A 15569-nucleotide genomic window follows, 5' to 3' on the forward strand; every position below is an offset into this window, starting at 1 on the left:
GGATTTAGCTCAGAAAAAATGCAAGACAGAGAGTCTTTGCTGTAGCAACGTTTCGGTTTATTAACCATTATCAAGCTATATAGTGTAGAGAAAGAACAATGGCGGCACTTGCAGGCTTGTGGTAAAAAACAATTCTTTTATCTCACATCATAAAAAATGGTGCAAACAGTGCGGCGTTTCGGGGAACACCCCCGTATTCAAGGTGCAGAGAAACAAACAATCTGATTGTTGTTTCTCTGCACCTTGAAAATGGGGGTGTTCCCCGAAATGTCGGACACTGTTTGCACCATTTTTTATGATAATAATTGTTTTTTACCACAAGCCTGCAAGTGCCGCCATTGTTCTTTCTCTACAGTACAATTCGTATTGGAAGGCACTGCAGCACACAGACCTAAGGGATAGAGTGCCGGCCCGCCCCACAAAGCGATATATATATATACAGCAAATAGTGCCCCGGCTCAACTGGTTCCCCCACAGGGATACAGCGCTCTGGTGCCCTCCCAAACGGACAAGTCCATACACACACAGCAATAACTGGGCGTCACTCAGAGTCTTGTAATTAGGAAAAATGTGTATTCAGTACACAGTGATACATCTACATTTCGGGGACGTGCTCCCCATCCTGACGAAGGGGAGCACGTCCCCGAAACGTAGATGTATCACTGTGTACTGAATACACGTTTTTCCTGATTACAAGACTCTGAGTGACGCCCAGTTATTGCTGTGTATATATATATAATATATATATATATATATATATATATAGGAAAAGAAATGGGGGAAGCTCTTCATAGTGCAAGTATTGCTTTTTTAATAAGAAACAAGTTTTCAATTTTAAAAGTTCAGAGTAAAATGTACAACTCGTACCATGTAATACATCAGCGTGGGCTAGAAACTACCACGTGGTTTTTTTAAAAACACATTTACCGACTCCACTTCCAATCATGAGGCTGAGAAACACCGGGCAATGCTGCTGCGTCCTGTGTAGCTTCGACACGCTGGACCTGCTGGCGCACTTTTTCCTCTGCTCTCCTGGAATGTGGACGGCGATACAATACAGAGGCGTCTGGTAGGACCCGCCCAGACGCGTTTCGTCGATGACTTTGTCAGTGGGCTGTCCTACCAGACGCAAGCTCCCCATATTTCTAGTAGACACAATCAGCATTCTATTTGATACAGCTGGATTTAATTAACTCCATTTATCTCAGAGAATGGGCAAATCTTTAAGCTTATTTCTGCGTAAAGCTGCTAGAGCTTCCATGATACTTAAAAAACACTCGATTGATAAAATCTGCAAGATACAAGATACAAAAGACATTAGACAACAAAGACACATGCATACTAGGTTGGTTTTAATTACTAAAAAATATTAGTTACCACATTGATTCTCTCAGTTAGAGAGACAAAAGCCGGCGCTAATTATAGCTGCCCGACTTTTAGCAGTTCAAAATGGATAACTATATCTGAACTACAGTTACTTCTTTATATACTTTGTTGGAGAAAAATACTTATACATCATTCGAAAATTACTATGGGGATGTCCGTCACCAGTTTTAGTTTCATTAGACTCGGCGACACAGCCAGTCGACACAAGTTATGTCGCTGCTTTTTTTACACATTAATAGATTTTTCTATCATAATGTTGATCTGTCCATATCTCTCATATAGATGGAGTTTTAACAACACAGAGAATTTAAGCGTTTTCATAGTCATCTTATTCAAAGCAAAGTTAGTAATACAAGCAAAAAAAAAAATATATATATATATATATATATATATATATATATATATATATATATATATATATATATATATATATATATATAGGTCTACAATGCAAATTTATGGGGACAGAGATATTTCTGACAGTTGCCTATACAACAGATAAGTATTTTTAAAGGAGCATTTTTAAAGACAACAAACCTTAGAATATAGAACATAAATATAAGTATCAGCTCTTTCTGCTCCACTAAGCCTTAGTTGACATATATTGTGTCGATCCTTTTAGTATTTTTTAATATATATATTTTTTTAAACACAGAAAGGAACTACTCAGGAACAGAAAACACAGGAACAAAAAACTAATGCGGCCAACGGACCATCACAAACTAATTAGGGAACCAAGTGTAGACACCTGAAGAGGGGTTACCTTATGGATGCGGTGGGGGTCGTGCTTCCCCGAACTCACGGATCTCAGTCTGGAGTCTTCTTTTGATGCAGGAATGGACACAGAACACTTGACAACAGAAATGGTTTGACCTTTTATTCTAAAACGGTCAATTAAAGCATCAACCTCTTTTACGGAATAAGATAACAGCAATTTCACGATATAACCATACAATAAATGCAATATAACTTATACAAGGCATAAACAGCAGTATCGCATTTGATACCATACAGGGCCTATGGAGCTACCGGTAATTCTAAGTCACTCCATACCCGGCCTGTCACTGCGATTTGATGAACCAATACTAATCTCCACTGGACCGGCGTATGGGCCCACGGGTTACAGCAGCATACAGTGACAGGGCGAAAACGAGTGAATTTTACCACAACAGTTATATTAAAAAATATTATTAACCAATTAACATCAGAGCAGTGCACTACCCACTCTGAGTACCTGGGTACACTTTCTATATTTAAGACCGGTCAGTCCCGATGAAGGGCCTATGCCTAGGGCTTAACGTAATGGGTTACTGTTCCTGCGTATTCTATCAGAGATCGCAATTTGGTCCTTGAACCGCTAGGTGGCAGTATTGTTCCATGAAAGGTCCTTCTCTCTTCTGATCAGGTTATTCGGCAAGATGGTAAGGAGGCCTTTTGGCCCTTATAGTATCTTATGTTTCCTTACCAGGGCAGAAGGATAGGCGAGGCCTTAATAGGGATGCCTTCCGGACAACAGGCCTTGGCTGTACCAGCCCAAGTTTATCAATAGGGCCGTTGCCAATAGGTAGGGTTGAGGGGCAGGAAAGCCTTACAGGCTATGCAGTCAATACTGCTGGGGGTGGTCTCTTTACACTGATTTTCCCTTCTCTATAACAGAGGTTTCAGCATTTAATGCCCCACGGGCAGACTCACGGTTTGTGGCAGATCCTAATGTTTCCTCCTGGGGCCTGGCATGTGATCGGTGGCGTCTCTCTTTCTTCTTGTGGGAATTGCGGCTGGGGGCAGCTGTCTGAGGGCTGCTGTCACTCTCTCTCTCTCTACCTCTCTTGTGGGCTTCTGGTGGTGGGCAGGGAAGTCAACAGGGGGTCACTAGTCTTGTGGCACCCTGGATGCGGCTGGTGAATACTGTGGCCGGCAGGGACCACAAGCCTCTCTGCCCTCTTGATCACGCTGGCTGTTTGTGAAAGGTGAGAGGGGGTCACACTCCTCATATGCCCCGCCTCTCTGGCTGGCTGCTGTAGGGAGGTAGCGGGGGTGACCAGCCTCTGAGGGATGTTATATGCAGCTGGTTACTGTGGTGGGGTCAGCGGGGGTCAGTGGCTTCCCCGCACTCCCCTGCGTCTGGATCCGGCAGTCACACTCGCCGGGAGGTCAGCAGGGGGTCACAGCCTCTCCGCGCTCCCTCCTTCAGACTCCAGCTGGATGCGGTGCCGGGACGCGCCGCGTCTCTCTCCTCCTTCAAGCTGGAGGTTGGCGGGGGTCACGGCGATGTCAGCCGCCGCTCCGGTCTCTTCTCTGGCGGGCGGCGAGCGCTTCCTCCTGCCTCCTTGTCCCACGCTGCTCCAGGCTTCTCTCCCCCGTGCCAGGCTCCAACCGTCCACGTGAGCCCCTTCTTCCTCCTTCCTGCCTCAGCCTTCCGTTCCTCCTCTTCCTGTCAGTCACGCAGCGCCGGCCAGGGTGTATTAACCCCACATGCGCTGGAGTGTGACTGCTGGGTCTTACATTAACCCCTTCCTGTCTCCTGGGGCTACATCCACCCCTACTTTTTGTGGTCGTGTCCTCACGCCACGCTATCAGAGAAACAAGTCCGAACCGCTCAAAGTTCCGAATAAGTAAAGTCTCTTTCTCACACAAGGGTATAACATCACAACAACTGTATATTAAGAGCGACATCATAAATAACAGGAGAACATGTTTATATACAATAATGACAGGCCCTTAGGGCTTGGGAATTTATTGTTGGTATCGGGCTGGTAGCGTACCCTTAGTACTTTGGGAGGATCGCCTTACCGGTAACGCTGGCGCTTCTTCTGGCACCTGGGTCACGTAGTCCTCTACAGGTTCTGTGGTCAGTACAGCCGGGATGGACGGTATGCTCCACCCTACGTTCAACAGCAGTTCCTGCGGGCCCCTGGGCATGCTCCCGGGGGCGACGGTACGGGCCTCCGTCTGTCGAGAGTATGACTTAGGCTGGTTGCGATGTACCCAGTGCAGTCGAGTCCCGTCCGGTTCTCCGCTTTGGTGGACTTCGATTGCTGCCGTCGGGCTCTTGGTGACCACGTAGGGCTCGGCCTCCCATTTATGGTGAAATATACGCCGTGGACGACTGTTAACAATAGGGGTGAGGTGATTCCACTTCTCTTCAGCGACCGGCTTCTCTCCTCTATTGGCGGGTAAAAGGTTCATCCCTGAGAGTAGATGCCGTGAGACTGGGCTGAGGGAAATCGGTGCCTCCATCTGTCCACTTTGGCACCGATGGGCACGCCTGCGGAAAGGACGCCTGTCGGGGCCCAGCCGGTTTCTTTTCGCTGGCACCCCACCTGGACCAGTCACGTTCACCGCTTTGGCACCCTTTTCCTCCTCCACCACATCGAACTCCACCGTCTCGCCTTCTCTGAGACTGCACAGAAGTCTCCACGAGTGGCTCTTCCTTAGGGCTGTCCGATGGACAAAAACGTCATCCCTTGTGTCGTTCTGGTTGATATAGCCAAATCCCCTTCGGATGTTAAACCACTTGACCGTCCCTTGGGTACGCGGGGCCAGCACTCTCTTCTCCACTTGGCTCCCCTGGACGCAGATTATGTGCTGTTGGGTGATCTCCCCAGCCTGGTCTTGGTTAACTGGTTCCTGTTTTAACGCTGCAATCAGCTCTTCAGGGCAATTCCTTAGTATGTTCATGCCCAGGATGATGGGGGCAACTCTCCCTTCCCCGCAGGTGATCACTAAATACCCCTGCCTGGGTAAACGTGTTCGTCCAATCTGCAAATCTGCTTCCCAGTACCCGTTGCAGACGACCTCTCGGCCATTGGCAGCGACCACCTTCACTTGCGTGGGGGGCTGTCTAAACGGTACTTCTTTTCCCCAATACTTTTGGAGAGTGGGTAACTGTATCATGGATACCTGTGACCCGGTGTCGATCATGGCCACTGTCTCTATCCCGCTGATCACTACTGGGATCCTCTGGCATTGTCCTACATATTGGGCCCACCATTCCTCCGGGTCTGAGTCTACTCCCGGTGTTCTCCCCGAGGTTCGGCCCTCTCCCTCGGGGCATTGAAGTTTAAATGGTCGGACGAGGGGCAGTTTCTCTCGATGTGCTCGGCCTCCTGACAGTGTCGACAGATGGGCTGGCCTTGATGGTCAAATTGGTCTGAGGCTCGCCTCCCATATTCTCGGGGTGGGTCCCATCGACTCCGGTTCGACTGTTGTCCTTTCGTCTTCCATCTGGCCTCCCCTCGGTTTGACGCGGTTTGCTGTGTCAGCTGGCGCATGTCTCGCTGCATTGCAGCCATCCCAAGGGCCAGGTCTTCCACCTGGCACTGGAGGGATTGATCTGGATGTCCCGCTGGCTGGTGGCCACTCTGGATGGTCCGGTCTTTCAGTCGGCCGACTTGTTCAGAGCTCGTGGCCACGGGTCCTCGAGCCCCCGCCATCTCCGGATATTCTATCTCGGGTCGGCGTGATTCCCGATGGTCAGGATGGCGGTGTGCTTAAAGTCGTCAAAGGACTTCCCCGGCATCTGCATCTTCGGGATTCGCAACTGGGTCTTGATGGTGGGGTTCGACGCTCCCACCATGAACTGGAGAGTGAGCGCCTCGTCGCTGTTACGAACCTCATCTGGGTCAACCGCTTGGATGAGCTTCAGGGCCTTCTGTAGACTTAGGGCGAAGTCCCGGAGGGTTTCGCCCGGTCGTTGTTTTCGACAGTAGAGTTGCACCTTCAACTCCGGGAGAGTGGCGGTCTCGAAGATCGTGGCCAGCCGATTCAAGATCTGGTCGGTGCCCATCTTTTGGTTGTCATCCCACGATTCGACCTCACCGAGGGGCCCCGAAGTAGTAGGGTAGTGTGATGGGAGCATGAGGTGTCGTTGCTGGTGCAGGTATTACCACTGGGGCGGCAACCTGCTGTTCGGCGTTGGGGGGCACAACGGGTGCCTGCCCGCCCCCGGCCTGTGGTGTGTCCATCCTGGGATCGGATTATACTCCGCGTCGACTATATCCTGTTCGTGATGCCAAAGAATTGTAGACACCTGAAGAGGGGTTACCTTATGGATGCGGTGGGGGTCGTGCTTCCCTGAACTCACGGATCTCAGTCTGGAGTCTTCTCTTGATGCAGGAATGGACACAGAACACTTGACAACAGAAATGGTTTAACCTTTTAGTCTAAAACGGTCAATTAAAGCATCTTTTACGGAATAAGATAACAGCAATTTCACGATATAAATGCAATATAACTTATACAAGGCATAAACAGCAGTATCGCATTTGATACCATACAGGGCCTATGGAGCTAACGGTAACTCTAAGTCACTCCGTACCCGGCCTGTCACTGCGATTTGAGGAACCAATACTAATCTCCACTGGACCGGCGTACGGGCCCACGGGTTACAGCAGCATACAGTGACAGGCCGAAAACGAGTGAATTTTACCACAACAGTTATATTAACAAATAGTATTAATCAATTAACATCAGAGCAGTGCACTACCCACTCTGAGTACCCGGGTACACTTTCTATACTTAAGACCGGTCAGTCCCGATGAAGGGCCTATGCCTAGGGCTTAACGTAATGGGTTACTGTTCCTGCGTATTCTATCGGAGATCGCAATTTGGTCCTTGAACCGCTAGGTGGCAGTATTGTTCCAAGAAAGGTCCTTCTCTCTCCTGATCAGGTTATTCGGCAAGATGGTAAGGAGGCCTTTTGGCCCTTATAGTATCTTATGTTTCCTTACCAGGGCAGAAGGATAGGTGAGGCCTTAATAGGGATGCCTTCCGGACAACGGGCCTTGGCTGTACCAGCCCGAGTTTATCAATAGGGCCATTGCCAATAGGTAGGGTTGAGGGGCAGGAAAGCCTTACAGGCTATGCAGTCAATACTGCTGGGGGCGGTCTCTTTACACTGATTTTCCCTTCTCTATAACAGAGGTTTCAGCATTTAATGCCCCACGGGCAGACTCACGGTTTGTGGCAGATCCTAATGTACCCTCCTGGGGCCTGGAATGCGATCGGCGGCGTCTCTCTTTCTTCTTGTGGGAATTGCGGCTGGGGCAGCTGTCTGAGGGCTGCTGTCACTCTCTCCCTCTCTCTCTCTTGTGGGCTTCTGGTGGTGGGCAGGGAAGTCAACAGGGGTCACTAGTCTTGTGGCACCCTGGATGCGGCTGGTGAATACTGTGGCCGGCAGGGGCCACAAGCCTCTCTGCCCTCTTGATCACGCTGGCTGTCTGTGATAGGTGAGAGGGGTCACACTCCTCATGTGCCCCGCCTCTCTGGCTGGCTGCTGTAGGGAGGTAGCGGGGGTGACCAGCCTCTGAGGGCTGTTATATGCAGCTGGCTACTGTGGTGGGGTCAGCAGAGGTCAGTGGCTTCCCCGCACTCCCCTGCATCTGGATCCGGCAGTCACACTTGCCGGGAGGTCAGCGGGGGGTCACAGCCTCTCCGCGCTCCCTCCTTCAGACTCCAGCTGGATGCGGTGCCGGGACCTTCAAGCTGGAGGTTGGCGGGGGTCACGGTGACATCAGCTGCCGCTCCGGTCTCTTCTCTGGCGGGCGGCGGGTGGCAAGCGCTTCCTCCTGCCTCCTTGTCCCACGCTGCTCCAGGTTTCTCTCCCCCGCGCCAGGCTCCAACCGTCCACGTGAGCCCCTTCTTCCTCCTTCCTGCCTCACGCCTTCCGTTCCTTCTCTTCCTGTCAGTCACGCAGCGCCGGCCAGGGTGTATTAACCCCACATGCGCTGGAGTGTGACTGCTGGGTCTGACATTAACCCCTTCCTGTCTCCTGGGGCTTACACAAGCATGTTCCCAAAAGAAAGGAGGCTATACATTAATCACCCAACAGTATAAACCATCAGACGAGGGAATAGGCAAGAGTACACTGCCTCTTACTACCGGGCCTAGTCTATCCCATCATATTAGTGCGACTCAGCAGAATCAGAAACCAATATATATGGCAGTTTTGCAGGGCCAATCATGATCTTAACTATTAGAAATAAAAGGAATGATTTCAAAATTTTCATTTAACCCATTTGGAATCAGTGTATCCAGGGCCAAGATCCAATGGGTTTCTCGCCGTGTTAGGTGTTTTTCCCTGTCACCCCCTCTGATGTCTGCCTCCACCATTTCAATCCCTTTGAATCTTAGGCCACTCGGGGTCTCCACCATGACATTCCAAAAAATGTCTTGGGACACTGTGATTACCGTATATACTCGAGTATAAGTCGACCCGAATATAAGCCGAGGCACCTAATTTTACAACAAAAAACTGGGAAAACTTATTGACTCAAGTGGGACCCTCACTCAAGTATAAGTCGAGGGGGGCTTTTTCAGCATAAAAAATGTTCTGAAAAAGTAGGCTTATACTCGAGTATATATGGTAATTACTTTGTTTTTAATATTACGAGTGTGCTCTAAGATTCTGATTTTTAGTGTCCGTTTCGTTTTTCCTATATAACAGTAGCCGCAGGGGCATGTTAACATATAAATAATACATTTGGAGTTACAATTAATAAATTGTTTAATGGCAAAAGATTTTCCAGATCTACTTTTAAATTGTTTTGCCCCTTTTTCCCCAAGTGGGCAGATTTTACACCCTCCACATGGATAAAAAACTACAACACCTCCCAGCATCCTTACTGGATTTGATTTAATGGGCTCAAGGCAGCTCCTAGAGATCAGAGATTTTACATTTTTAGCTCTCCTGAACACCAGGTCGGGTCTCTCTGGTAATTTTTTCCCTAAAATGGGATCTAGCTGGAGTATGTGCCAGTTCTTTTTGACCACATTACGTATCTGTTTTTCGGCACTGCTATACACTGTAGTAAATGGACAAAATAATTTTTTTGACTGTACAGAATTTTGTGCTCATAACCTCATAGGTGCAGCTAATGTTTTTAGCTGAACCCGAAGCGTGGCGAGCGCAGCGAGCCCGTGAGGGGCGTGGTACGCATCCTCCAACCTTTTCATACCCCCACTATCCACGTCGGCGTGGAGTTGCGAATAGAAAGTGTGGCGAGCGCAGCGAGCCACCGAGCCCGAAGCGTGGCGAGCACAGCGAACCCCGCGAGGGGACGCGGATACCTGTGAAGCCCGCGAGGGGACTCCGATACCTGTGAAAGTATCCGCGTCCCCTCACGGGGCTCGCTACGCTCGCCACGCTTCGGGCTCGGTGGCTCGCTTCGCTCGCCACACTTTCTATTCTCAACTCCACGCTGATGTGGATAGTGGGGGTATGAAAAGGTCGGAGGACGCGTACCGCCGCCCCTCGCGGGCTCGCTGCGCTGGCCATGCTTCGGGTTCACGTTTATAGTGGGGGGGGGGTAGCGTGGGGGTGCATTTCACATTGTAAGCACCCTTTATGGTGCTTATACGATCTTTCATCGCATAGGGGGCAAAAATCACGTCGCATCGCATGCGATGCATTGCATGCCATGCGATGCGACGTGATATAAACATCGCGCGATGCACATCGGGGGCGCCACTATAATACACAAGTACCTTATTTATTTATTATTTATTTAACAGTTTCTTATATAGCGCATACATATTCTGCAGCGCTTTACAGAGAATATTTGAACATTCACATCAGTCCCTGCCCCAGTGGAGCTTACAATCTATATTCCCTACCACATATACACGCACACACAGTCATTCTAGGGTTAATTTTGTTTTGGAGCCAATTAGCCTACCAGTATATTTTTGGATTGTGGGAGGAAACCAGAGTACCCAGAGGAAACCCACGCAAGTACGGGGAGAATAGAAACATAGAAACATAGAAACATAGAATTTGACGGCAGATAAGAACCACTTGGCCCATCTAGTTTGCCCCTTTTTTTAAACATGTTACCTCAAACCATATTGGGGTCCCCAATAAAGATTCATTTTTTACCTTTACTACTCTGAAAATTATTTTTTACTATAACCAACAAGGGACCGGGATACCCTTAGGGAAAAGCAGCACCTGAGTTTAGTTTAGGACAACACACAGGCAGAGCGCAGTGTTTATAAATACTTTCTGTAAACCATTCCTCTAATCTACCTAGATCCTCAACCATTTGTTTTACCCCTCCTGGTGTGTCTACCCTGTTGCATACCTTTGTGTCATCTGCAAAAAGGCACATTTTACCCTCAATTCCATTTGCAATATCACCAATAAAGATATTAAAAAGCACCGGTCTAAGTACAGATCCCTGGGGTACTCCCACACAGTTAGAGCCGTGGTGGGAATTAAACCTATGACCTCAGCGTTGTGAGGCAGTAATGATAACCATTACACCATCCGTACTGCCCCATACTGTACTGTACCAGTTATATTACAGTACTATCCGTACTGTAATATAACAGCAGAGCAAAATTGTAAGGAATCACAACATTTCTCCAGGCACATATAAAGAGAGAACACGTGTCCAGATAGATAACTTTTGAGTATAAAATATATAATTATATATATGAACTGATAGATGTACAACCATAATTACTAAGTATCAAATAAAAGTAGATAGGGATGGGGATAGAGATATTTCCAAAAGATATTATTATTTAATATGGACATATAATCCAATCTGTCCCCGCAGCGATAAAATGACTGCGCAGAGCAGTAGAGGGAGACATAATCCCAGGTAATTCAATAGATTGAGTTCTGTAACCCTCTCCCTCATACAGACCCAAAGCATCAAAGATAAGGTACATCCAAAACAACTAAGAATGGGCAGGGAAAAACAGTGGGGTGACATATTGCCCTATAGGCTGTGCAACTTTAGAACAAATGATTCACGGGAAAGAGAAGGAGAACAAACAGTGACCACAGTGGTGGACCCCAACTTGTGTACCGCTTTTCGTCCAACCCCTCTACGTGAGATCAATCTAAGCATGTAAAGTCTAAAGCTTCCAGTGTTAAGACAAAAAACACATAGACCCTAATCCCTTATGTCCCATTCTGCATCCCTTAGGGTCTCTGATGGCCACTTCATGCAGATATCTGAATGTCAGGATGTTCCCTTGGCCTACAATCCCAGCTCTCAGGCATTGTGCCATAGCTTTATCAGATTCATGGGGAATGGGCAACCCCTTTTCATTTCACTGCACATTTTCAGTAGAAATCTGTTTCTGTATTGTATAATAATGACAGTAATTATCTTTTAAATATCTCAATCTTAGTTTGTCATATGTGGCTGTTAGGTCTTGTATGTATTTATATATATAAAAAGCACTCACGAGTCTTCTCAAGAAAGTATAAAGTCCAGAGTTTAATCCAATCGATTGTCTGTCAACATTTCGGTCCTGGTGCAGACCTTTGTCAAGGCGATGGTAATATAAGCAGCAGTAGTAAATAGCAAACCAACACTGGGGTAGGGGTACTGGGACAAGGGGTTTTTATTGATCCTCCAAATTGTAGGTCTTTTAAAGGTGAGCAGTTACCAACACACCTGTCACTAATCATATAGGGAAATGGTTAACATAAGCTATGACATATAGGTTAAAACAGGGTACATGAGAGAATGTGACCACAATAAGACTAATTAAAAAATTAATATAATAAACAATATACACTAAACATCGGCAGTCGTCTTTCCTAGTTTTGGGGTTCCATATGGCTTGTGACCACATTGTTTAAACAGAAATTGTAGGGGCTCTGCACTCAAGAAATTAACTGATATTAATAAATAGTGGAGATTTAGTTCATGAATTGATCAATGCATTTAAGCCTGCAGCCACTATATATTAATATCACTATTTATTAATATCAGTTAATTTAGTTAGTGCAGAGCCCTTACAATTTCTGTTTAAACAATGTGGTCACAAGCCATAGGGCATCCCAAAACTAGGAAAGGCGAGTGCTGATGTTTAGTGCATATATATATATATATATATATATATATATATATATATATATATACATATATACAGGGCCGGATTATAATGGGGGCACAAGGGGTCAGCTAGGGGCCCCCTGTGGTTGGCATGTATTGAAAAAAAATAGCTAAAGGTTTTGTGCATTGGAGTGGGGTAGTGCTGCAGCTTCACCTATCTGCCAATGTGACAATGATTAGTGGTGCTGAGCATTGGGAGCCAAGTGTGCAGTGCATTACTGGGAGTTGACTAAGTCCCATGACACTTTGCCCCAGAGGGCAGAGGCTGAGACGTTTGTGCTGAGCTCTGATTGGTGTAGCTCATTACATGCTTCTCAGGCCCATGGATAACAGCAGCAGCAGCCTAGTCATAGGAGGGTTTTTAATCAGAGGCAGCAGTGGGACTGTGAGGTCTCCTACAGAGTAAGGTGCAGAGGGACAAACACAGGCTTTTCTTGTGGTATGAATGTATGTATGTGTGTATATATATATATATATATATATATATATAGGGATGAGGGATAAGCTGCACACACGTACTGAGTTCAACTCCTGAGTGCCCGGCACAGATATGGTAAATTTGTAGATATACAAACTGATAGCCAGCAACATCAGATAAATGCAAAAAATGTTTTTATGGCATATTAAAGTGCAAGAGTGACAAGCATACAAAAAGAGATCCGGTACATGCAAATAAAGTGCAGTAATGAGATACTTAGCAGCATAGTAGAAACCGGTACATCTCCAATAAGGTCATGGCACGACGGCCGTTTCGGTGCAACCAAGCACCTTAGTCATGTGACTAAGGTGCTTGGTTGCACCGAAACGGCCGTCGTGCCATGACCTTATTGGAGATGTACCGGTTTCTACTATGCTGCTAAGTATCTCATTACTGCACTTTATTTGCATGTACCGGATCTCTTTTTGTATGCTTGTCACTCTTGCACTTTAATATGCCATAAAAACATTTTTTGCATTTATCTGATGTTGCTGGCTATCAGTTTGTATATCTATATATATATATATATATATATATGGATATATATATATATTTATATATCTATATATTTATATATATATATCTATATATATAGATATATATATAGATATATATATATCTATATATATATATCTATATATATACATATATATATACCCTGAAGATACCCATTGACCAAGTTTATACTGCCTTTACTCTGTGTTTTGACAGTGTAATATTCCCCCATGCAGTTTGCGGCCAGTGCCCCGGGCCCCGAAGGATTAATCTGGCACTGTATATATATATAACGTACAATATCTCCAGATTTTGCGCTACAATAAAGTGGTCGCTTGATAACACTGGGTCCCCTACTAGAAGAACCCTAATCCTCCAATATCCAAAACAGTAGTGTTATATAGCACCCATAAACAATTTACAGGATAATTCGGGTCTTTCCTTTACTTCATAGAACCATAATCACCATAAACCTTTTTCAAATATAAAACATTTATTTAAAACATTTAAAACAAGTCAAACATTTTTCTTGGGAATGGATCTTGTATTAGAAGTGTTTTCCTTAGATTATGGATCACAACAGAATGATGCGTTTCGTCTCTTTATGAGACTTCATCAGGGGTGTAATATTTTTAGAGTAGATCTTTAAGAATCTCTTTTTATTTGAAAACTTTAGTAAGATTTCAATGGATTTACCAAGTATAATTGTTTCTGGGATTGATATATACTCATTACTGTATTTAGTACTTGGGGTCTACCTGTATTCCATAAATCCCCCTTTCCTCTTTACTCCATAAATACCTCCAATAGAAAAATATGGTCCCCTAATATGATCCTACTGGCTCCTGTATGTGTGTGCTCTCCTGTGTCCAAACACCAAGTCACTTGGTGTTTGGACACAGGAGAGCACACACATACAGGAGCCAGTAAGGTCATTTTTGGATTGACTATTTACCTTTAACCAAAAAAAGGGACCATATTATTCTATTGCAGGGTACTGTTAGATAAGCCAAGGCCACTTGCTTGTGTTTGTCCTATTTGGTTTAAAGTTGTCAGCGAAACCCTGGTTACAGATGTTTACTCTTTCAAACAGATTGTTGAATTGTTTTTAGAGGTAGATATAGATTTATGTCTTATACCCTATATTTGGCACAATTTGAGGATTGGTGTGTTTAGACACAAAAACTACAATATTGAGTAATTTTTTTGTTGTGTGCAGTGGTGGTTCAAGATTTGGGGCTGCAGCTTTCCAAAATTCAACTAGGGGAGCCACACCAATACCACTGCAAACACTGCCTTACATCACTGACTCCCCTATTTCAATTTAACTGTGCTACAGCACAACACCATGAGCCGCCATTGGTTGTGGGTAGCAGAAAAAGGTAACCAAAATCAGGAAACAAAGAAAAAAGAATTAAACCCATAAAATGTCAGAGGTCTAATTGCATCTAACAATGAATACCAGGTTTCTTGATCTATGGTTTTTGCTTAGTCTTTCCTCTCCTGCATTTCATCAGGCTTTTCTCAATTTTACCAGAGCAGCTTTGTAATACATAATGATATCCATTTCTATTAAAAAATACTTTCCTAATGTGTCCAGAAATCAATGAAGTGTCTAGGAGCACAACTTTTCTCTTTTCAGATGTGAGTTGGATTTCTCCTGCCTCACTGTAATTAATAGCTGCTAAGAACACACTGTATGCAGGTGTCAGTGTTAGCAGGTTTATGGTGATTGTCTTAAATGTTGGGCAGTCATTACTATAAAACCAATGATGGTGGCACTGAATGGGCTATGAATCTACTTCATCTGTTAAACTTCAAAGTTAAGTGTTGATAGTTAAACAATTACTTTTAAATCTTTTACGAACTGTAGTAGAGTAACAGTTTTAGTATTGTGTTTTAATATCCTTTCAACATTTTTTTTAAGTAAATAAAATTCAATTTTTTTTGTGTTTGCACTATTTATTTAAATAGAAAAAAAATTATAAAATTAGATACCATATTGAGACTTAATTTACGAGGGCCAAATATCTTGAAAATATTTGTATACAGTATTTATAGAAATGAGCATTTGTTTCCAACAAATTGTATACTGTATGTTTTATTACAAGAAATACGTTGGTTTAATGTGATGCAAGTTACTGTAGGTAGGTTGTTTTAGAATTTATTAGAATATTATTATGTGAAGATTATGACATAATAATGCCTCTATAGTTTTGAAACATGTTCCACATGTTGGAAACTTCTAAATATTTTAAAACATTCTTAAACAATGATTAGGAATGTTTTTATATATATATATATATATATATATATATATATATATATGTATGTATTTTTTTTCTGTAGTTTGT

The sequence above is a fragment of the Crinia signifera genome, chromosome 3 (genome assembly GCF_055691185.1).
Source record: "Crinia signifera chromosome 3, ASM5569118v1, whole genome shotgun sequence".
NCBI lineage: Eukaryota > Metazoa > Chordata > Amphibia > Anura > Myobatrachidae > Crinia > Crinia signifera.